A 10,368-nucleotide genomic window follows, 5' to 3' on the forward strand; every position below is an offset into this window, starting at 1 on the left:
CCATACGCTGCAAAATTTATTCCTACATAGCTACTTTTTTATAGGTACTATTTCTGTACCAAAATTATGTAGTAGTGGAAATTTACTTTTAATATCCAGTTGAAATTTAAGTACTACAGATGTTTGGTTACACCGTTACATTTTCAGCATTTTGAAAATGTTTTTTTTCAAATCTCTCAAAGTTAGGATTTTCAAACATGGAATATTGTGATCGCTGTTGGTATTATTTCTGTACCAAAACTTTAATTACAAATTAAGTACTGTGAAATACAGGTACCTAAACATTACAATAATTTTAAAGTAAATGATAGTACAAAATATTAAAAGTAAATTTCCAGTACTACAGATTTTAAGTACAGAAAAGGTACCAATGCAAAAGTAGCAGTGTATGTATTGAAGTTATGTTCACATTCAAAAGTCTGGTGAGCAGCTGCATGGAGGCTGTGCACCGCATTTTTTTTTTTATTATACTTGTAAAGTGTCATTTTATCGCGCTTTTGTAGCATGTTTTCCCTACCTGTTCATTTGCATGTCTTTTTGCAAATTCATTTAAAAAAAAAACCTCTACTGTAAAAAAGATACATATGGTAATCTTTGCATTTGAAGCACGTCTTAATTTTTTCTACCTATAGGATAATACTCTCATATTAATATGTTTATACCAACACGATTAATCATTTGATACAAAAAGGTAGTCATATAAACACGGATATTTAAAAGTTACGGTCATCATTTACAAATTACGGTTATCTTAAAAGCAATTACGGTCACCCTTGTTATGAATCGCTGATTCTGTTACGGTCATCTCGATTGTGATTTACGGTCATCTGAGCGATTTTTTCAAATCGAATTTCCCGTTTCATGCACATTTCTCGGAAGTAACTAGTGATTTCCGAGTGATTCTTTTATAAATTTACATCGTTTCAATGTATGATTTGTAAAGAAAATGATATGGAAACACTTTAACAGACAAAACAGAAACTGACCTAATTTTTCCATCCGACATCTTGGGATGACCGTGAATGCAGTTACGGTCATCAGATTTACCCCAGTGGCCTATGGCAGAATGAATAGTTCCGATTTCCATTTAAGTACAGTTCTTAAGTGTGAAGTGATTAACAGCCGAACCTCCAAACCAAATCTTTGTATCTATTTAGTAAAGCTTTTACGTATTTTTTTGTAACGGAATCTCTGACAATAATACATAAATCATGCTCATTGAAAGAGAAAACGTCACTACAGACAAGGGCATAGCGAACGAGTTGTGAGATATAAACACTGTAAGATAGTACCAAAGGAATATCCCTGTCTACAAAAAGAAAAGAAATACAATATGGAAAGAAAAAAGTCCCTTTATAGTAAACTTTTGTGTGGATTTTCTCGTGTAAAACTAAAATATCTATATCTATGTAAAAGCAGTTATTGGTGTTTATATTTGAATTTTTTAAGTATATTAAAGAATATTTCGCCAGTATATTTAGTGGCAGAAAATCCTTTGTAATTAGAAAAATCGCAATATTTTGTAATATTATAATTTATCTATTTTTTTGACAATATCAATGATATATCATGTCAACACTGAAGAGCTGACTACTGGGCTGGCTATACTATACCATCACCTACACCAGCAGTAATATCGACACAGTAGTTTTATACAAATTCATTATAGATACCAGGGTTAATAATTTTGTACACCAGACGCACGCAAGTTTATTTTCTTGCAGTCTTTTAGGTAGAATCGTAAGTTGCGTCCATGAGAAAGCTGAGCTTTAATTTACTTTCTTGACTGCATTTATGATGTAGGTTGTTAATTTCAAGTCATCGGATATTTGTAACCCTGTGTTTGTGTTGTGTTGGACCTTTCGAAGTATGTGTCCGCTTAGGTTGTAAAATTTCTAGCTTTTGTTCTTAATGCTTAGAGTGTAACTTTGCTTTGCGTTTCAGCGCTTGCCCTAGTCTTTTGCCTATTTCTCTAGGTTTACAAGATATTGTTGTAGTTGTGTAAATTAAAATAACTTAAATAACCGAACTCCGAGATAGGTTCGTAATCAAATTGCAAAATTAAAAGCTCGAACATATCAAACAAATGGATAACATATTCCTGACTTTGTACAAACATTTTTTGTATGTAGAAAATAGTGAATTAAACTGATTTTATAGCTAGCTAAACCTCTCACTTGATGACAGTCGCATTAAATTCCGCTACATCGAGAACGAGGTGTGATCAAAACAGACACAATAGGTAATCAAAGCACCAACGGCGCTATAGGCAGTTATATATAATAAAAAAAAAAAGAAACAACAAGGCAAACTAACAGTAGTTTACATGAATGTTGTGGAAAAATAGTTTAACTATTTATCTCAGCTATTTCAAGAATCCAAAAAATATTTGTACCTTAAGCTTAATGTTTCCGCTATCCAATCATACCATTTTAAAAATTATTTCTAATTTATTTTGAATATGTTTCCTTTAAAATGAGCCCTAAATGAAAAATTACAAAGGCCAAGAAATATCTCAAAAAAGAAATGAAGTTAATTCTAATTAGACTTATTTTTTGAATCAATTGAATTTTACAATAAGAGAAATAGTTGTAACAGGACGATGTTATGAAGTCCCCAAAACAAAGCTCCTATAATTTTCATGGTTTTCGTGGGTACAGTTGAATCACGGTTTTAAATGTTAAACGAATTACAAATTTTATATAGGCTTTGTATGCAGAGATTGGCAAAACCACGAAATCTAATATCCACGAAAATGCTGGTTTATCTCAATCCACGAAATTTGATATCCACGAAAATAAATGAATCCCAAGTAATTAATTCTTTAGGCCCATCAAAGTACCCCTAAATAGACCAAAATACACAAACCAAACGAAAGATTGATTGCTCCCCTAGACATGTTAGTCTAACATTTTATGAAACCCTATGTAAATCAGACAAGCGGTTTTGGAGGACCGCTGCGGAAAAGTTCAACTTTAAAGCGTGGAAGTGGACTCGGTCCAACTTGTCTCGGTGTCTTCCTCCTATTTCCACTTTCTAAAAATACTATTCCTTCTATTCCCACTTGCAAATAACAATAGATGTTTTGATAAATAATTTGTTTTTATAACAATTCAAGGTTAATTAGAATTTCACAGATTTACCTGTATTTTTTTTTAAAGCATTACATATTTGGTACACGTTTTAGGTATAATACCTTGTTTTTTGTACTTTGTTTCTTTTTTCCATCATAGAAACACTTAAGAATAAAGAAAAATTATGATAAATAGATTGGAGTCAGATTTATTTTAAAATTTTTGAATTTGTACTTAAAAATAAAGAAAAAATATAATAAATTGATAGATTGGAGTCAGATTTATTTTTAAAATTTTTGAATTTGTAACCTTAAAAAATTACCAAAAACTTTTGATCAAATCAACATAGATGGTATTTGGACACGTACAATCAAAGGTGAACCATTTCTGCTAACAGACGACAACACAGTAGGGCGTATGCTTATCTTCAGTACACAAAATAATCTAACACACTTATCAGCTGCAGATATCATATATGGTGATGGTACATTTTACATCTGTCCTAGCCTATTCTTCCAACTGTACACTTTTCTCGCAATGGTTGATGGAGCAATGTATCCACTCGTACACTTACAGCCAAAAGTGAACTAGTATATACAAGGTTCCTGATTTTACTTAAAGATCTGTGCCACCAACACCAACTATAACTTCAGCCTACCACTATCTTCCTGGACTATGAAGTCACCATCTCTATATTTCCTGGCATCAACGCAAAAGGCTGTTTCTTCCACTACATGCAATGCATCTGGAGAAAAGCAAAAATAACAGGTCTTCAGGTTACATACAAGGATAAAGACAATACTCAACAACTTGCACTCCATGCTGCTGTACTTCCACTTATACCCTTTGCTGAGGTTGAATATGTGTGGTTTAATGTGTGGATAGCACAGCAAGCTGAAGAAACATGTCACGTATCCACATCCTAAAACATGAGGAAGCCTTTAACGCCCTGACCATGATCCAGTATGCAGCTGGTTGGAAGAGAATGGCCCCAAAAAAGAAGTATGTAGAAATCAACAACAGATTAGACAAACTTAAGGTTAGACACCGCAACCAGGAAGTCACAACAGTAGAGTTTGGTTATGCAGCCTGCCACCGTCTTCAGATGGAATAGAATAGATTGATAAACTTTAATAACCTTGTATACAGTGATTGCCTACTGTTTGTGCTACAAATGTACAATGCATGATTTCATTTAGTGATGTTGTATAATTTGTGTTATATTATGCTTGCTTGAATCTACAGTTGAATTTGTGTTACAAAAGTAATAAAATAATTTACTTATATTTGTTTTAATTTCTTTCATATTTATTTTGTTTTAAAAAAACCCAGAATAACTCATAACCTGTTCTAATAAAAAAACACTGTTCAATTAACAGTTGATTAACAATTGTTTGTACAGTATAATCCTTTGTTTGTACAAGTTTTCCTCCTATTCCCACATGAAATTTTACCTTTTCTTATCAGATTTATAAAAAGTGGGAATAGAGGGAATGAACTCTTGTCTCGTGGACAAGTTGTCCCGCATTCCTAAAAACATATTGTCGATTTTCGGTTCTATTTCATTCATAAAATAGCAACAACTTATTTGGCCAGGGTTTACACTGATGACTGAACCTAATGACAGGACCGAAAGACAGAACCAAAATGATAAACGTAAAAACTTTTTGTTTCTTCAAGGACTTGTTTCAAATTTGAATTTTGATAATATTTCATCATTCAATACATAAATTTATATTATATTTATAAAAAAAATATTTTCATTTTATCAAAAGCTTTCGAAAAAGTTACCTGACCTACGCTGACAATGACAGGACAAAAATTAAGAATGACAGGACCAAATGAAAATACTAATAACTTTTCTATTTCTCGAAGGATAAGTTTCAAATTAGAAATTTAATTAGATTTCAACATTTTAAACATACATTTCAAAGAAAAAATTGTGAAAAAAAATATATATAAAAAATTGTGAAAAAAAATATATATAAAAAATTGTGAAAAAAAATATATATAAAAAATTGGCGAAAATGTAACCTGACCTACGCTGACAATGACAGGACAAAAATTGAGAATGACAGGACCAACTGAAAATGCTAATAACTGTTTCATTTCTCAAGGATTTATCTCAAATTTAAAATATAAAAGGATGTCACCATTTCAAACATAATTATACGAAAATAAAAAATGTTGATAAAAAACCTTTACATAACCAACGTATAATCGTTGTACGGGGAAACTTTATACCTAATGATTTATTAAGGATTTGCCTCAAAATCATAAATCAGCAGTTTATTATCAAATCAAAAATAGCCTTGAAAAAAAAGTTTATGGATAAAAAAAACGTGACCTAACCAATGCACACGTTGTCCAAGGTAATCAAATTAACAGCTCAATGAGAGTAGATCTGATTTGATTACTGGCTTGTTAATCCAATTAATATCAATAAACATTCAATATTATCAGCTACTGACATGACTGACTAGCAGGATAATTGGTGATCATTGTCTCCGTAAAAAAATTACGGAAATTTGGTCCGCTTTTACAATTTGAGTGAATTTGATTACAAGTAAAATCACAAAAATACTGAACTCTGAGGAAAAGTCAAAACGGAAAGTCCCTAATCAATTGGCAAAATCAAATGATCAAACACATCAAACGAATGGACAACAACTGTCATATTCCTGACTTGGTACAGGTATTTTCAAATGTAGAAAATGATGGATTGAACCTAGTTTTATAGCGCTAAACCTCTTACTTGTAAGACAGTCGCAACAAATTCCGTTATTTTTACAACGATGCGTGAACAAAACAGACGTGATCGGTAAAATAGTCAAAATATGGGTACAGCAGTCATCACTGTGTTGCAAACTTTTACAAAAATCCACAAAAAGCTAAGCTTCTATCAAATCAAAAAATACATTCATTGTTTCGCGTGTTTGGCGTCAGAAAATGTATATGTCACATATAGGAATAAAAATAACTCATATAGTTATACATGTGTGACCTTTTCCCCCCTTTCATAAGTTTTCATAGTGCTATACAACCACAGTGCTTTTTATCATTTCGAATTACTGTATTGTTTTAGATCAAATTGTTTTGTAATTATTTATTTATTATTTTTGCAATTAATTCAGAAAAAAACAAATCTAAAAAAGTATATATAGTGTTCATAATTTCAGATCAAGAAAAATATTAAGATATATTTTGTTTGTTTTTCATATTGTTCAGTTCATGTGTTCATTTTCAGTGATTATTGCTGGCCATGCCCAGGCCAAGGGAAAGTGCTTTGACCAAGAGATCGATACTCAATACACCAATACAAGCATTTCCACCAGCACCAACTCTAAAGGTGTCGGCTGACACTCAGGTTATTGAAGAATGGCCTGTTCTTCCAGAGATATGTTATCTTGTGTCTTCACTAATTTACACTCCTAACCGGTCGCCTGTTTCATCTTCTAATCGTTCATCTGCTCCCATCTTTAACCGGTCGCATGATTCCTCCTCTTACCGCTTATCTGTTTCGACTGCTAACCGCTGACCTATTTCCACTTCTATTCGCTGACCTTCTACCACTCCTATCAGTTCACCTGCAACCACTTCTTACAGTTCGCGTGCTTTCATTTCTAACTCTCCTTCACGAATTTTAGAAGGTAATGGTGTGACACTTTACATCTTAACAGAGCAGCTTTCTTACGATGACATTGCAAGTATTTTGAGTTATTCTGAAACATCTTGTAGTATTGACATGCCACCAGCAAAGGCAAAACCCAACGAGGAATATTTAATACGTTCTGAAAACCCCGCTGATTAGAAGTGTGACCAATATCTGTGGATTCAATATGGGTTAAAAAAAAAAAGGTGACAAGTAAGAGATAACTGTATTGTATTTGAAGCTTTAAGGACGTTCATCGGTAGTTTTACTGTCGCACATTAAGTTTACCAGGCGACGCGTAGCGAAGACAGGTAAACGGGTATTTGCGACAGTAAAACTACCGATGGACATCCGCAAAGCTTCAAATACAATACAGTTATCTCTATTCTAATGCAAAACAAGTAAGTTCATAATTAAATTTTAATAAATATTTCAGTGTAAAATCTTCATTAAAGAAAATTCCGCGAAAAGATGTTATCTTCTTTGGTTCCTACACTAGTTGACGTCATAGGTATGTTTTCGGCGTCAAACATAAACACAGTGCGTTTTTTGGCCTCTGTGCCGCTTCAGAATGTAATAAAATTTGATAAAAAGAAGATTTGTAGGTGCAACATGTGAGTTTTTTGGCTTGTCATTGTAGAAATCACATGTCAATACATGCAGGTATTCAAAATGTCGGCTTCCTTAGTTACAGACAAGGAGATAGAGAATTTCACGCAAACTGTCATCCAATTAGAACCATTGATACAAAATGATTGCATTAGAATTGATAGTGCTGTGCTGGAAAAGAAATATTTCAAGATAAAGCAACCAGGTTCTATAAGTCAACAATCAGGCAAGAGGATTAGACTAGTTGGTTCATTAGAATTTAGATGAACAGTGTTTCTTATCCCAGGTATAGATTACCTTAGCCGTATTTGACGCAACATTTTGGAATTTTGGGTCCTCAATGCTGTTTAACTTTTTACTTGTTTGGCTTTATAACGTTTTTGATCTGAGCGTCAATGAGTCTTATTTAGACGAAACGCGCGTCTGGCGTATTAAATTATAATCCTGGTACCTTTGATAACTATTTGCACCCCTGGGTCGATGCCACTGCTGGTGGACTTTTCGTCCCCGATGATTTCACAAGCCCAGTAGTCAACTTTGGTGTTGACATAAACATCAATCATATGACCCTTTTTATAACTTTCGTGTTTACAAAACTTTATATTTTCGAAAAAAAATAAGGACTTTCTTATCCCAGGAAAAGATTGCCTTAGCCGTATTTGGAATTTTGGGTTCTCAATTCTCTTCAATTTTGTACTCCTTTGGCTTTAAAAATTCATTGATCTGAGCGTCACTGATGAGTCTTATTAAGACGAAACGCGCGTCTTGCGTATCAAAATATAATCCTGGAACCTTTGATAACTATTTTCCTGAAGACAAGAAGAATTTAGTGCTAAGGTATTATGAAGGTGACGATAATGTGTATATTTCTTTAACTCATTGAAACCAAAACAACCATGCACCGGAATATACTCGTACAATTCATTCAGTGTTGTAAGCAATAGAAAAAGTTGTGCAAACAGGTGACAAAAAGCCATTGATGTGTATAGAGAGAGTATTTCTCTAAAAGTAGTGATATTCCTGGTGTACAACAAGGTGTATTGAACGCAAGGACGTTAAACAAGTTTGAAAGATATCGTGCGAAAAGTGAACGAACAGAAAAGAATACTAGTAGTAAGTAAAGATGACATTCACAATCTGATGTTGCTAGCTTACCATATGGAGGGTTATATTCAAGAAATTGCCGTGTTCCCGGACTTAACTTCTATAATTACTTTACCGGAATATTGAAGATCATCAACAGTTTCTATTCTTCTACGATACAACATTTTAACTGTGTCGCCTCTTGTGTTCCGCAATTTCATATTTGAGGATCGCTTATCATGCCAATAGTATTTCTCATACATGGAAGGAAACAAGAAAAGGCTCGTTCCAAATTTTTCTATTTTGTGTCATCAGTGTTTACAAAGTTGAATAGAAAGTGTTTACCGTTTGTGACTGACCGTGAACCAGGATTATTAAATGCAATAGAAAAGAATTTCCCGAACTGCGATATCATAATGTGTTGGAACCATTTGATTGGTGATGCAAAATTCAACCTACAGAAGATGGGTGCAGATCAAACAAACATTGTTTTTTTTATCTTTCTAACATTCGGGAATTACTGCGTTGTGAAAGTGATGAAGAATTCAAAGTGAAAAAGCAGTTGCTAATAGTGAAGTGGTCCAAACCATAAGTTACATACTTCAACAAAATTGAAAAGTATATATTATATCATTGTGGAAAGTGGATAATAAGTAAGTATAATAATCTTTATGATCCGTTTTCTGAAGTTACGAACAATCATGAATGAGTATGAATGCCGTTATTAAACGACTGAACAAGTATAAGGAGCTTCCCGTTTAGTGCTTTGTGTTATCTATGTACTACCTTAGTACTGCTACTTTATCGAAATTCAGAGAGGATTAGCAGGAGTGGTAAATTAACGCTTCCGACCAAAATTTAATAATGCACGCATTCCGAAAAACGAAATTTGCATACCGAAACGTGTTATTAAACCCAATGATATAGTGAAAAACGTAATTTCCGAAATAGATTCGTTAAGAGGAGAATGTGTCAAAAAAGATCATGAAGAATCCGAAAATATATCTGAAAATGTGCCATTCAAAAGTGAAGAACAAAGTGTGAATATTAATAGCGATGTTACCACTGAGCAATGTCCCACTATTCAGAGTGATATTCCAGACTCTGAACAAAGTATGTCGTCTGAAGACGTTCCGAATGTTGTGATTTCAAAGGATACGAATCTTTCACAAAAATTGCTAGCACGTCTAACAGTCGAAAATGAATATGTTACATTTGTAATACAGCAGAAAGCATTTATGGTGAAGGGAAACCAAGGTACTGTATATGATGTAACCTTGCTGCCGAATGAATCATTTCAGTGTCCATCGACTGCGCAGTGTAATTACATAATGGCAGCGAAAATATGCTTGTGATGTAAGTGAGGATAAACCGAAAATTATAAATCTTTAAATCTTGAAAAGAAACGACAAAAAAATAGGAAGGAAAAAAACACGACCGAATGGTTATGATGAATTGTACCAGCTCCAGACGCCGAAATTGTATTAACTGTGTTGTAAATTATGTTGTACATTACCGGTCATTATTTGAGGTATGCCCGATCATTGTGCAGGATATCTTTCTTATTTTTAGTTTCCCGATAGTCAATACATTTTTCGTTTGTAAATATGTTTGATAATAGTTTACATGTGTTACCTGTCAGTTATTTTTTAATAGGAAAGATAATTTCTATCACATAATGCTTTAAATAGATGTATTTTTGTTTGTTATTGTGATTTAAAGTTTGTTTTTTTCTTTTTACAAGTTCTTTTTTAATTATCTTTTTGCATGTGTAATCCAACTTATTTTTCCTTTATTTCAGGGTGAGGTACCTCTTATTATTATAAATCTTATTATATTTCAAATTTGGGATAAATCCTTTGAGAAATAAAAACAATATTAGCATTTCATTCGGTCCTGTCATTGTCAAGGTTGGTCCTGCCATTGATGGCGTTTGTCAGGTCACATTTT

Source organism: Mytilus galloprovincialis, chromosome 9 (genome assembly GCF_965363235.1).
Source record: "Mytilus galloprovincialis chromosome 9, xbMytGall1.hap1.1, whole genome shotgun sequence".
In the NCBI taxonomy this organism is placed as follows: domain Eukaryota; kingdom Metazoa; phylum Mollusca; class Bivalvia; order Mytilida; family Mytilidae; genus Mytilus; species Mytilus galloprovincialis.